This window comes from Eubalaena glacialis, chromosome 10 (assembly GCF_028564815.1).
Source record: "Eubalaena glacialis isolate mEubGla1 chromosome 10, mEubGla1.1.hap2.+ XY, whole genome shotgun sequence".
In the NCBI taxonomy this organism is placed as follows: Eukaryota; Metazoa; Chordata; class Mammalia; order Artiodactyla; family Balaenidae; genus Eubalaena; species Eubalaena glacialis.
In genome coordinates, this window is record NC_083725.1 from 74,967,832 (window position 1) to 74,982,684 (window position 14,853).

The window sequence follows — 14,853 nt, forward strand, 5'->3', positions numbered from 1 at the left end:
TTAGTATAATAGTAAATGGGGAAGCAATCTAAAAACCCAACACCAAAGAATGGTTAGGTAAATGATGGGAGAACCATTCAGTGGAACTGTTTTATGTACACATCCTCTGCCTACTTATATTAAGACCTTCAGTGACCACTCTAAGAGGTAGCTTCCCATTTAATTCCTTCATGGTCGTTATTAAAAGCGATAATTATTTGGATTATTTGTTTACTTGTTTATTGTCTGCCTCCACCTCTAGAATGTAAGCTCCATTAAGGTAAGGGGTCTTGTCTTTTTGTCCACCATTGTATCCCCCAGCAGATGACACTGCCAACACCTAAGAGGGCATTCAATAAATATGTTGAATAGATTTTCAACCATAAAAAATTACGAAGAGGGGCTTCCCTGGTGGCGCAGTGGTTAAGAGTCCGCCTGCCAAGGCAAGGGACACGGGTTTGAGCCCCGGTCTGGGAAGATCCCACATGCCACGGAGCAGCTAAGCCTGCGAGCCACAACTACTGAGCCCATGTGCCACAACTACTGAAGCCCACACGCCTAGAGCCTGTGCTCCGCAACAAGAGAAGCCACTGCAATGACAAGCCCACGCACCACAATGAAGAGTAGTCCCCGCTCGCTGCAACTAGAGAAAGCCCGCGTGCAGCAACGAAGACCCAATGAAGCAAAAAAAAAAAATTACTCAGAGACTAATAATGCGGATGATGCTTATTCAGAAACAAATTCCAAGAGATAACTATAAAATACACAACAAAAATATTAGAAGGAATACATAAGCAAGTAAATTTATATCTTTGGAATAGAGGTCTTCTTGAGCAAGATGCAAAACTATTAACTTAAACCCTTGACATATTTTACTAAAAAAAAAATTTTAAGCACCAAAAAATAAACTCTAGGAACAGACTGAGAAAAAATATTTGTCACGTAAATAAGAATTAACTACAAATCAATAAGAAAAGCACAACTCAACAGAAAAGTGGACAAAATATGAATAATAAATTCATAGAAGAAAAATTAAATAGCCAACAAATTAGGAAAAGATGAACAAGCTCATTAATACAGTGTGATGACACTGAGAGGTGTATTGATTGCAATAGCAGAAGAGAGGAGTGTCTAAATTAGAATGGAGCTGCAGTGAAGGTCTCCTAAGAAAAATGATTATTAAACGGATTTAAAGGATGAGAGGGAATTAACAAAGGAAAGGAGGAGAAAACAGCTTTTGTGAATGCTAGAAGCTACTACTTATCTTTGTTTTTATTATTATTATTTATTTATTTTTGGCTGCATGGAGTCTTCGTTGCTGTGCACGGGCTTTCTCTAGTTGCAGCGAGCAGGGGCTACTCATCGTTGCAGTGCACAGGCTTCTCATTGCAGTGGCTTCTCTTGTTGCAGAGCACAGGCTGTAGGCGCGCACACTTCAGTAGTTGTGGCACACGGGCTCAGTAGTTGTGGCTCGCGGGCTCCAGAGCACAGGCTCAGTAGTTGTGGTGCAGGGGCCTAGTTGCTCCGCGACATGTGGGATCTTCCCGGACCAGGGATCGAACCTGTGTCCCCTGCATTGGCAGGCACATTCTTAACCACTGCTTATCTTTGAAAAGGAGCTTTAAGCAAAGAATAGGAGAATGGAAAAAAGTGAGATAAGACAAGGGCATTATCACAAAGTGCTAGAAGTTTGAACTTAATCCTGAAAGATATCTGAAACCATTGAAGAACTTTTAACTGGAGAGAGATGTATTAAGATTTGTATTTACAAAGCTTATCCTTACTGCCCAGTGACAGAATTAGAGGAGTGCCACACTAGCAGCAGAAAGAGAAGCTAAGAAGTTATTGTAATAATCCCAGCTAGACCCAGGGCAGTGGACTGGAAACAAAGATGATGTCAGATATGAGATAATGTGAGAAAAATTATTTTAAAACTTTTATTTAGTTACATGAGTAAGTACATACTAGTTATTCCAGAAAAAAACTGAAAAAGCAAACAGAAAAATATAAAAATCATCTCTAATAACACCATCCATAGATAATCATGATATTTGGGATTTATCCTTCTGGAATATTAGAAACGTTACCTAAGGAAGTTGAATCTAGGGGAGTAATGCCCTAATTAGACAAGGATATTAAGTGAGAGTGAAGGGATTAGGTGTTTAGGGAATTTCTGGTTTAGGAGGCTGAGGGGAATATTTGTGCCTAAGATTACAAGAAGAGGAGTCACATTGGAGGGAAAGATGCTGAATTTTGTTTTGGATACTGTCTATCTATACTTCCTTGCTTCCTGACTTCTATCATCTTTTCTCACCTGAAACTCCTCTCCTTATAGTCACCAGTGAGCTTCTTTTCATTGGATTCAGTTTTTAGTCATTTGCTACCTCTCTCCATTGCTTAATACATTAACTGCTCCCTCCTTCATGGTTTCCATGACAATTCTCTGACTACTTAGTAAACTCTTTTGGAGGAAACTTCTTTTTCCTTTCCCTTAAAAGCTGGCATCTCCCCTAGATATCCACTCTCTTCTCAGTCTACAAACTTTTTCTAGGCAATCTTGGCCATGACTTCAATAACCACTTACACATACATAGATAACAAATTTTTATTTCAAACACCCGAACTATACACATAACACTTATTAGACATTTATACCAGGGTGTACCACAAGCACCTCAAACTCAGAATATCCAAATCTGAAATCAACTTTATCCTTCCAAACTTTAAACACTTCCTGTATTCACAGTCTTGGGAGATGGCACCATCAGTTCCCCTTTTGCTTGAGCCAGAAACCTAAGAACTCTCATTTAACATTCATTAAATTCAACTTGTTGAATGAATGATGAATGAATGAATTCCTCTTGTCTTTCACACCACATCCAAACACTGGGTCTAGTCAGATCTCCATCTCCTCTTCCTTACCTTCCTCATTCAGATCTCATGACCTCTCTTCTCACTCACCTCTAAGCAATTTTCCATATTACCACTAGAGTGGTCTCTGAGAGACAATCTTGAAGCCCTTCATGGTCTGACACAAGCTCAAATGGTCTAGCTGACTCTGAATCTAATGTGAATAAACAAATGAATAAAAGGAACCATTCCGAACCACATATAGTACCCTGAACATGCCATACTCATTTGTGCTACTGTGCCTTTGCAATAGTTGTCCCTCTGCCTTAAATGTCTTCTCCCCAGTGTTTCTCTATGATCAATTACTGCTTATCTTAGAAGAGTTGTCCTAAAGATACCTACCAATCATGACAGGCACTTCCTCCCCTGGATTGACTCTATTTTAGTAATTATCTAATTATATTTAATTGTTTACTTTGTTGGGGGGGAGGGGCACACCACACGGCATGTGGGATCTTAGTTCCCTGGCTAAGGATTGTACCTGTGCCCCCTGCATTGGAAGCATGGAGTCTTAACCACTGGACCACCAGGGAAGTCCCCTAATTGTCTACTTATTATCTGCCACCAGACTATAAGCCCCTTTGGTGATTCTGCATGGTGCCTTTCTCAATATGTTTTTGTACAGTGAATGCCTTTGAGATACATGAAAGCTCTCCAAATGCATATGATCACTAGATAGTTAAATGCACAAATGAAAAAAGAAGGCTGAGGGGGGTAGACCTGTATCAGGAAATATAAAAAATATTATAAAGTAATTAAAACAGGGATGTACTGGGTCAGGAAAAATGTAGGTAAACAAATGAGATCAAGTAGGCCCACATAATCATAGGGATTAGTACATGATAAAGGAGGCATTTTATTTTTTTTTCAATTTAAAGACTTTTTAATTTGTTTCAAAGTTAAACCCAAGACACATTGACTTCATAGGAAATCCACTGAGAAATGTTTTTCTAGGCTGAACACCTGTTTCCCTTTAGTCTCCCCCAACAGAACATGTACATGTTAATTACTTCCATTCTATAATCACTGCTGTCCCACCACTATACCAAGAATACCTAAACTGTGTGTGTGGTATTCTGAATGTTCTTAGTTATACCCTAATTTCACTAACTGCAAAAGATTTTCTGGGATAACCTGTCACTTGAATTCTTTGGCTACTTTTGAAGATGAAGTCCAAAGAACTCTTAAATGATTCTCCTTTGTGGGGGGAGTTATTTTATAGGCATTAGCAACTAGCACCTGGGGCTGTGCTGATCCCATCTGGCATCACTGGGAGACAACCTGTAAAACCAAAGAATCATTTGATGCAACAGCCAACTAAGTGACTCAAAACTGAAGGTTAAATTTAAAGAAAAAACTAATTTAGAGAAAAAAAGGGCAATCCTAGAGGAACTCATTCTAAAAAATCAATCATTATGCCTCTGTGTGTGTGTGTGTGTAAGGCACAACCAGATCGATTCAGTGCATGCTGGTGGGTCCCAGATGACTCAAAGGAGGCATTTTAAATCAGAAGAAAAAAAGATAGATTATTTAATAAATGGTACTAGGATAATTGTCTAACCAATTTTTAAAATCAGATATCTATCATATACTATATACAAAATTAATTATCAGATGATATTAAAGCTTTAAATTTAATAATAAGAACTATGAAAGTACAGAAAGATAAGATAGAAAAAATGTTTTTATTATCTTGAGCAAAAAGACCTTTCTTAGTATAACCTATAAGAAAGCCTCTGATTTTATCCCTGTGCAAACTTAAAACAGAATTTAGCACCCATCACACACCCAAAGGAAAATCTACTCCACAAAACAATAATGAACAATGTAGAGATTATTGAATTGTTTGAAGAGAAACAGAGAGACAGTTAATAAATTCTTCTAGACATTTTTGTTCTTCCCTCTTATTGTCAGCACCTCACTTTTTCTCCCCCCTCCTAATCTCTAGAGCAAACACAGTGCTTTTCTGCTTTTAATCTTGACTCACAGGCCCTGGAGGTCTAGGCTTTGTGCAAGCATAGCAAATATTTATCTAATAAAAGTTGAAAAGCTTTTTTAAGAATCTAAAATTAATATTGGAATAAGGAAGACATTAAAATATATTTTACATAAAGAAATATGGACATAATTTAAGTTTGCAGCTTGCTGAATATTCACAGACTCAAGAGGGGTATCTCCAAGTCAAGAGGCAGAACAGTACCAACACCCAGAATACCCAATACTTCCTTCCAAGTCACTATTCACCCTCCCCAAGAGAAACCACTGGAAAAGCCTCTTAAAATATAATGTAAAACCTAAAGCCAATTTGAGATTTCCCTATCTAGCCATGACAAAGTAATTGGTACCAGACCAGCCTTCCCACTGCAAAGAACTAGAAAACTAGGCAAAATATCTGAAACAACTGTTTTTAGATGCTGAACAATAGTCAGTCAAGGACTATGATCCTTGAGAGAAGGGAAACAAATGAGTCTCATGATTACATGGTCTTCTGCCTAGAGGCACTTTCTGAACCGCAGCACAAGAAGGGGTAGCCCAAAGAGGGCACAGTGGTATTACTAGGCCAAAGAGAACAGGATGGGAGTTCAAGGCTACCATTAAGGCTGGAATTTGCAGGGCAGGACACCAGAGAGGAACAAAGAAGAAGCTCTAGATAGCTGCATAGGAATCTCCTTGGGTTTTTGGTTGAAAACCTGCACAAGCCAGCGTAAGACCACGTGAGGTGGAGCAAAGAAAAATGCTCGCGAAATAACAGATATTGGGAAGCTGTGAGCTGTGTGGAGATTCCAGAGCTTACATGGGACTGGAAGACATTAAAGTTCCACTAAACCAGAGTGAAAAAAGCTCGTGACCAAGTTTGGCATTCAGAAAAGACACCAGAAAGGCAAAGCCTTAGTATTAGGGCTAATCTAACCCTAGAGAAAAGGCTGCTTTAGACATACACTAATACAGATTAAAAACAAGATTCAAAGGATTGATTTGATGCACAAGTAAATTAACTGTCTACAGAATAAAATTCAATTTTTTTTACTGAGGTAAAATTGATATATAACATTATATAAATTTTAGGTGTACAACATTATAAATTGATATTTGTATACACTGCAAAGTGATCACCACTAGTTACCATCTAGTTACCATCCATTACCACACAGTTGATCCCCTTCACCCATCTCATCCTCTCCCCACTTCCCTTCCTCTCTGGTAACCACCAATATTTTCTCTGTATCTATGAGTTTGTTTTTGTTTTGTTTGTTCATTTGTTTTTTAGATTCCACACATAAGTAAAATCATATGGTATCTGTCTTTCTCCCCCTGAGTTATTTCAGTCAGCATAGTACCCTCAAGGTCCATCCATGTTGTTGCAAGTGGCAAGATTTCATTCTTTTTATGGCTGTATAGTATTGCACTGTGTATATATCTTTATCCATTCATCCAATCATAGACACTTAGGTTGTTTACATATCTTGGCTATTGTAAATAATGCCACAATGAACACAGGGGTGTATTTATCTTTTTAAATTTGTGTTTCTGTATTCTTTAGATAAATACCCAGAAGTGGAATTGTTGGATCTCATGTCAATTCTCTTTTTAATTTTTTGAGGAACCTCCATACTGGTTTCCATAGCAGCTGCACCAATTTACATCCACACCAACAGGGCTCCCTTTTCTCCACATCCTCTCCAATACTTATTATTTCTTGTCTTTTTGATAGTAGTCATTCTCTGATAATAGTCATTCTCTTTGTGGTTTTGATTTGCATTTCTCTGATAATTAGTGATGTTGAACATCTTTTCATGTGCCTGTTGGCCATCTGTATGTCTTCTTTGGAAAAATGTCTATTCAGGTCTTCTGCACATTTTTCAATTGAGTTGTTTGTTTTTGTTGTTGTTGAGTTGTGTGAGTTCTTTATATATTTTGGATATTAACTCCGTATCAGATATATGATTTGCAAATATCTTCTCCCATTCAGTAGGTTGCATTTTCATTCTGTTGATGATTTCCTCTGCTGTGCCGCGGCTCAATTTTTTTAAAAAGAAAATAAAATCAAGAAGTTTTATAGCATGGGATCCACAATGTTCAGCATGCAATCTAAAATTACTAGGCACTCAAAGATTCAGGAAAAGGTGACCCATAATTAGAAGAAAAATCAGTCAATAGAGACCCAGAAATGACTTTTTTTTTTAAAGCTATTATGAATATGTTTAAGGATTTAAAGGAAACCATGAACATAATAAGGGGACAAACAAGAAATACCACTAAAGAAATGTAACCTGTAAAGCAGAACAAAACAGAAATTCTGGAACTAAAAAATACGATACCTGAAGTGAAAAATTAACTAGATGGGTTTAACATCAAGTTAGACACTACAAAAAAAAAGGCCAGTGAACTTAAAGACAGGGCAAAATAAATCTTCCAAATTGTAGCACAGAGAGAAAAAGGCAGAGTCCAACATATTATATGTCTAATTAGAACTTCAGAAAGAAAGAAGAGAAAAATTAGGATATTTGAAGTACTTTTTAAAATAATGGTCAATTTTTTTTTACAGATTTGTTGAAAACAATAAGCCCAAAGATCAAAAAGTTAATTGAACCCCAAGCAGGATAAATATAAAGAAAAACACACTTAGACCTGTCATGATGATACTGACAGCCAGAGATGAACAGAAAATCTTTGGAACAGCCAGAGGGGGTTTGGAGAAAAAACACATTTCATTCAGGGGAACAGAAAAAGAATGAATGCAAACTTCTTGTAGAAAAATAATGCAAATAAGAAGAAAATGGAACAACTTCCTTAAAGTGCTTAAAGAAAATAAAATCAAAACTGTGGACTGAGAATTTTAAATCCAGCAGAAATAGCTTCAAATATAAAGGTGAAAGAAGGATATTTCAGTTAAACAAAAACTCAGAGATTTGTCATCAGCAGACTTAAAATACAAGAAATGTTGAAGGAAAATGATGGCAGAAGGAAATGCAGACCTACAGAGGAATGAAGAGTGCCAAAAAAAGATGGGTAACTATAAAAGACTTTTTTCTTCATTATATAGTTTTTACGGGGTAATTGGTAATCATATATCACTGGTGGGAGTATTAAATTGTACAACCACTTTGGAAAAAGTTTTGGCAGTTTCTTATAAAGCTAAACAAACACCTATTTTATGACCTAGCAGTGCCACTCTTAAGTATAGTTTAAAATACATGTCCACAAAAAGACTTATACACAAATATTCATAGCAGTTTTAGTCACGATAGCTAAAAACTGGAAACAGGTAGTGTGAGGACATTGTCCCTGAAATGGGGTGGGCTGGTGTAGGGTGTCAGAGCCTGGACAGAATGAGGAGACTCGGTCAGCATAGGGGTTTAAAACCCAAGCAGAGTGGAGAGGGTGTCCTTATAGAGAAGCAGCCCAGTGCGGAGTTTCAGAGCCCAAGCCAGGTATGTCAGAGGTCCCAAGACCACCCCCAAGTTCAATGATTAACTAGCAGGACTTAGCACACAGTCATACTCATGGCTATGATTTATTACAGCAAAATGATGCAAACCAAAATCAGCAAAGAGAAAGGCATATGGGGCAAAGTTCAAAGGAAACCAGGCACAAACTTCTAAGAGTTCTCTCTCAGTGGAATCACAGGGAACATTCTTAGTTCCTCCAGCAACAAACTGTGACAACATGTGTGAAATGTTATCTATCAGGAAACTCATAAGATTCAGAACCCAAGGTTTTTATCAAAAGTTGGTGACAAAGGTACTCCATGCCTGTATGTACAAAAATTCCAGATTCCCACAAGGAAAGCAAGTTGTTAAGGATAAACCACATTATTTATACAAAGAGTTTGGGCACAGTGAACCATTCTTATCAGTATGGGGAAGGTGGGAACCTTCCTGAAATCCAAGGTACCAGGTGCCAGCCAAGGACCAAACTTGTATATAATCCCTTCTAGCGATAGCAGTCTCAGCCCTTCTATATTAACTCTTCTGCACATCAGGTGACAAGGGTATCCTTGAGGAGGGGCGGCTCAAAGCAGGTTTTCAAAGCCAAAGAAGGTTGAGGAGAGTGTCCACACAGGGGGCAGTGATGGTACTAGCCTGGTACTGGGAGTCGGAGTTAAAACTGGGTGAAAAATGCATCCATATAGGGCAACCTGGTGCAAGGTGTTGGAGTCAAATGGGATAAGGTGGGCATCTACACAGGAGAGAGAAGGGTGCAGCAATAAGGGATTGGTTACAAACTGGTAGATTGATAAAAAATAAGTAACAATATTAGGATAATAGTGGCCTGGATTTTCTTACCATCATTAGAGTTAAAAACATGTGAAGGGAGAAAAGTAGACTGAAACTTGTGATGTTGGGGGTATTGAAATTGGAGGTATCAGTCTGAAATCATGGTTTTCAATAGATAGATAGATGGAAGTAGGAATGAATATAAATGTAAATGAGTGTGTCTACCAAAAGGGCCTGGGGCAGTGACACCTCAAGGACAATGAATATACTTAGTGTTAAGATCTTGGTTCTAAGTAATATTTTTCACTTCTTGGAGAAATGGCTAATTACAGGGTTAATTACAGGCATGGAAAAATATAAGATGAGTCTGGAGCATCTTGTACAAGAAACAAGGAAGTGCTCAAAGAATGACAGGGACATATCAAAAGGACAAGAGCCAGCTTGAAGAGGCTCCAGTGGCCAAATTGGGTATAATTTGAGTTGCAAAACAAATAATGATATATTTTTAAAAATATTTATTCATTTATTTATTTTGGTCACACTGGGTCTTAGTTGCGGCAGGTGGTTTCCTTAGTTGCGGCACTCAGGCTCTTTAGTGTGGCATGCGAACTGTTAGTTGTGGTATGCATGTGGGATCTAGTTCCCTGACCAGGGATGGAACCTGGGCCCCTTGCATTGGGAGCGTGGAGTCTTAACCACCGTGCCACCAGGGCGGTCCCCAAAATAAATAATGATATTAACTGACTATAACTCATTGGATAAAATATGAAATCATGAATTTATGTTGATAAAAAATCAATGAATAAATTTAAAGTTTGATGAAAGTAGAATATTTACATGGTTTTGAAATATCTATCATAAAAATATTGATTAATTACAAAACGAAAAAGAGTAACTTTATATCCCACTCAAATGATTCAAGAAAAAATTCTTTGTACTACTGGCAACAATTCTGAAAGAAATAAATACACAAATCACAGTTATAGTCGGAGATTTTACCACTTATCTCTCAGTAATTAACAGAACAAGTAGTTGTTCTGTATTCTGATTGTGATATTGGTTATGCACATCTGTATATTTGCTAATATTCATAGAACAGTACTGTAAAAAATCAGTTATACTGTATGATAATTTTTATTTTTTAATTAATTTTTATTGGAATATAGTTGCTTTACAGTGTTGTGTTAGTGTACGATAATTTTTAAATAAAATAGTAAATAATAATAATATCTACATATATAGTTGGTGAGGAAAAATCTTAAATTTTCTATGGCTGGACAATCAAACTAAGACAGAAAGGAAAAAAACAAATGACATGACCCCTTTACGGTGGGCCTTTCCCAATGTGCACTGTGCATCTACATTATACATTACCCAGACCTTCTCAAAGCAGGAGGATGAAATCAAACTTTGAGAAAAAGCTGGTCCCGTTCTTCAGATGCCAGCATTGTAATTCTATGATTAATATTTCTTTTTCATCTCATACAAAGGGTCACATTGACCAAGGGCTTGTTCTGTACGTGCATAACTGACTAAAAACAAAAAACAAAAAAACTGATGAACTGTGTGCACAATGCTAACCTTTCAATATGATACATTAATTCTTTGTCTCAAAAATGTATAAAACTGCATCTCTAACTCCTGATCAATGGAGCAGTTCTCAGAGTTTCTGAGAATCTGTTTCCCGGGTTATAATCCTCAGTTTGTCTTGAATAATATTCTCTTTTCTTTCTTCTTAGCTTGATTGTTATTTGATTTTTCATTGACATAGTAGAGAGAGTGGCAAAGTAAATCCATAAAGTAACTTTACACCTTAAGGAACTTGAAAAAGGAGCAAACTAAAACAATAGCTAGCAGTAGGAAGGGAGTAATAAAGAACAGAATGGAGACAAATACAATATAGAATGGAAAAACAATAATCAATAAAACCAAGAGCTTGTTCTTAAAAAAAAAATTGACAAATATTTAGCTAGATTGACTAAGATACAAAGCAAGAAAAATTAAAGTATTAAAATCAAAAGAAATTGTTACCAAAGTTCGTGTGCCTGATGCACAGTGAGGCCAAATAAACTGAAACATCGGAGTCTGAAGCAGAGAAAGGTTTATTGAAGTAGGACATGTCTACAGATTTTACAGAAATGAAAAGGATTATAAGAGAATACTGTGGCTTTTCACAAAGATGGTGCTGAAAGCGAAGAAGGAAGCCCCTGCCCCTCCCAAAGCTGAAGCCAAAGCAAAGGCTTTGAAGGCCAAGAACGCAGTGCTGAAAGTCATCCACAGCCACACAAAAAAGATCTGGACATCACTCACCTTCCAACCGCCCAAAACACTGTGGCTCAGAAGGCAGCCCAAATGTCCTCAGAAGAGTGCCCGTAGGAGAAACAAATTTGACCACTATGGCATCATCAAGTTCCCCCTCACCACCAAGTCAGCCATGAAGAAAATAGAAGACAACAACATACTGGTGTTCATTGTGGATATCAAGGCCAACAAGCACCAGATCAGACAGGCTGTGAAGAAGCTCTATGACATTGACGTGGCCAAGGTGAACACCCTGATAAGGCCTGATGGAGAGAAGAAGCATATGTTCAACTGGCTCCTGATGACAATGCTTTGGAAGTTGCCAACAAAATTGGGATTATCTAAACTGAGTCCAGTTGGTGATTTTAAATATAAAAGTTTTCACTAAAAAAAAAAGAGGATACTATGATGAACAGTTTGCTTCAGGGAGAGGAACTGGGTGGCAGGGAAACAGTGAGATTTTACTTTTGGAATTTTGCCCCAAATGCATGAATAATATATTTAATCAATAACAGCAATAAACATATGAGCACAAGAATAGATAAAAATGAAAATAATTTATTAAAGTATAAATTATTTTTACTGTATTTTCTAAAGTTTTTGCAACAGGCTTGTGTTACCTTCATGATTGGAATAAAAACAAAGAAGATTTTTTAAATGTTTGTAATGTTAGTATGCGTACAATTTTTATTGTGTTTCTTTAATATCATATCAAGTCTTACCTCTTCTTTGACTAGAGGAATTTAGTGAAAACAGCATCTTCTTCTTGGCTGTGAGCAGGAACTGGAACCCCTAAGTTTTGTACTTCCAGGTGAGGAGACCTCAGCCTGAACTAGGAATGGAAACAGTTTAGAAACAGAAAAAGAAGAGTAGTTTCTTAGGGAGCCAAAGAAAGAAGATGTTGTCCTAGAAATAGGTTGGAATGTGGTGGCTGGACTCAGGCATTTAGAACTAATTTTTAAGTCCCAGTGTTCAGGCAGCTGTCAGACAAGGCAGGCCAGAAGCCAATGGAAACCAGCTGGTAAAGCTGGAAAGAAGAAGCAGGCTATGTATGTGGGGTAGGCAGGGTTGGCACCTTCACATACTGGCACAGCAGCGAGTTCTGTCCCCAAACTGAGTGGGAAAAGGGCTGGGCTCCAGTCAAGAACAACCAGCCAGGTCAAACTCTCTGGATTGACATCACTCTTGTGCCAAAAGAACGCAGGCATCTCAAACTGCCTTTTCATTTGTGCTGGATGGAGAGAGTGTTGGCAAGAGTCCGAATGGTTCAAGGCTTTGAGGTTTGGCCCTCTGGCCCGTTTCTCTCAGTGCTGTTATTTGCCCAGGCCAGTAAAGAATCCTGGTCTCTAAAGAGTCAAGATTATCTGAACAAGTCAGAATAGAATAACTTTTAAAAATGAACACTTTTATTTTTAAAAATTATTTTTTCCATGGGCCATGTCATCACTTATCATTATATTATAATAGCACATTTGTATAGATTTTTTGTTTTGTATTACTCCCCAATTGGAATGTAAGCTCCTTGAGGACAGGGGACTTTTTCTGCTTCATTCACTGCTGTCTTCTCAAAGCTCAGAAGGGTGCCTGGCACAAACAGTTGCTCAGAAGATTTTAGTTGAGTTACAAAAAATAATCACTGCCAAAAAAATGTTACAAAAAGTTCAAATAGTAAAGTTCAAAAAGTAAAATTTGAGTCTTTGTCCATATCTCCATCTAATTCTACTCCCCCAAGATAACCATTATAACATTTTTGTGTATACAATATTAATCCTAGAACAATCTGTCTTTTTATTTCTGTTTATCTTAAGCAGACCACAATGCCTGGCATAGAAGAAAGTACTTGATACAACTACTTGAAAATTCATTGAATGAGTTGTAAGCAGTCTTGGAGTTGGGGTGGAGTGGCTAAAAAAAGGGTTGGCTGCTATAGGCTATTTCCCTGAACAAGTTAGGGTGAGTTCCTTGAGTTAAGCATCTGTATATCACACGTATCGAGGAGAGTGCCTGAACAGGACCAATTATTTATTAAGCACTTAGTCTATGACCCAACCATATAATGAGGAGAAGGGTTTGATTCTCCAGCCTGCTGCACTACTTCTGGCTTCCTTGAATAAGACTCCTTGCCCTGTTAAACTGGCTCAGTGCCATTCTACCTGAGCATGCTGGCCCCAGGGCAGAACTCCCATCCCAAAGGGCTCTCCATGCCTTTTGGCTGCTGGCAAGACAGAATGAGAAGCCTCTCCCATAGGCCAACAGACACAGACACCCACGCTTATGCCCAGCATGTCTGCATGGAATGTTGCCCAGTTAGAACCTCTGAGAGACAGACATCTGTCAGCATCTCTTTGTGAGGATGTCTCAGGGGATTTGTCTGAGTGCCAGCTTCTCTATAGAAAAGGCAGTCAAAGCCGGAAAAAGCCAGCCATTCAGTCACACTGAAAATACAATATTGAAGCATTAAGCTGGAATGTGACGATTTACAGCTGTCACACCACACTCTCTAAGTGAAATCACATTTTGTGCCAGACTTCCAAAGACATAATCACATGAAAACTATTTTTATTCCCTTGATGCATGGTTAAAAATAGTTTACCACAAATGTAAGAAAATCTACTATGGGATCTCTGTTGAGAAGCATAAATACAGGGAGCAAAGTGGCTGTTTTCTGTTTTACTTCAGGAAACATTTAGTTATAAATAGAGTGATGCACTAAGCATAGAAGAAGAGTGACTTAGGGTGGATTCCTTGCTAGTCAGTAACTTTATTGAATCAACAAAACTAAATCAACAAAACTAAATTTCCTAGAATCCACCTTAATGATAGAAAAATCTTCTTAGTAGGCCTTTCAGGTTCCAATTCATCTTCGTTTTCTTCTTGACTTCTGCTTATTTCCTTACCAGATCTTTCACCTTCCAGAAGTTAAGTAAAATATTCCAATCTCTCACTGTACTTACTGCTGGGTTCTTATCAGTGTGTGTGTGGTGGGGAGCTGGGGCAGGGGCGGGGAGTTGGTTGGAGAGACGGCCTGCATTCTCAGTACCCAAAACATTAAAAGTTGCCACACATTTCCTCAGGCCTCTGCACCGGCTGGTTCCTTAGGTTGAGAGGCTCTTTTCCAAATCTTTGAGCAGCTGCCTCCTCATCATTCAGGTTTCAGTCAAATGTCAGTCCTTCCTGACTATCCTATTTAATATTGCCCTCCTCCCATGACTCTGTCTCATGACATTTAGTCTTATTTTCCTCACACTACAGCATCTGAAATTTTACTTACTGGATTATTGTCTGTCTTCCTAGATAAGACCTAAGCACCATGAAAGCAAATACCCTGTCTGCCTTAGTTACCACAGTACTCCAGCACCTTGAATAGTTCCTGGTATACAACAAGCTTTTTGTACATATTTGTCATTGAATAGGTGGTGGCTGATAGATGGTAGTGATTAAGTGT

At 38.0% G+C, this 14,853-nt stretch overlaps 1 pseudogene; it reads left to right on the top strand.

The window, feature by feature from the left end:
* The first annotated feature begins 11,286 nt into the window (after positions 1–11,286).
* Positions 11,287–11,753, top strand: LOC133099373 (large ribosomal subunit protein uL23-like; annotated as a pseudogene).
* The last annotated feature ends 3,100 nt before the right edge of the window (positions 11,754–14,853 follow it).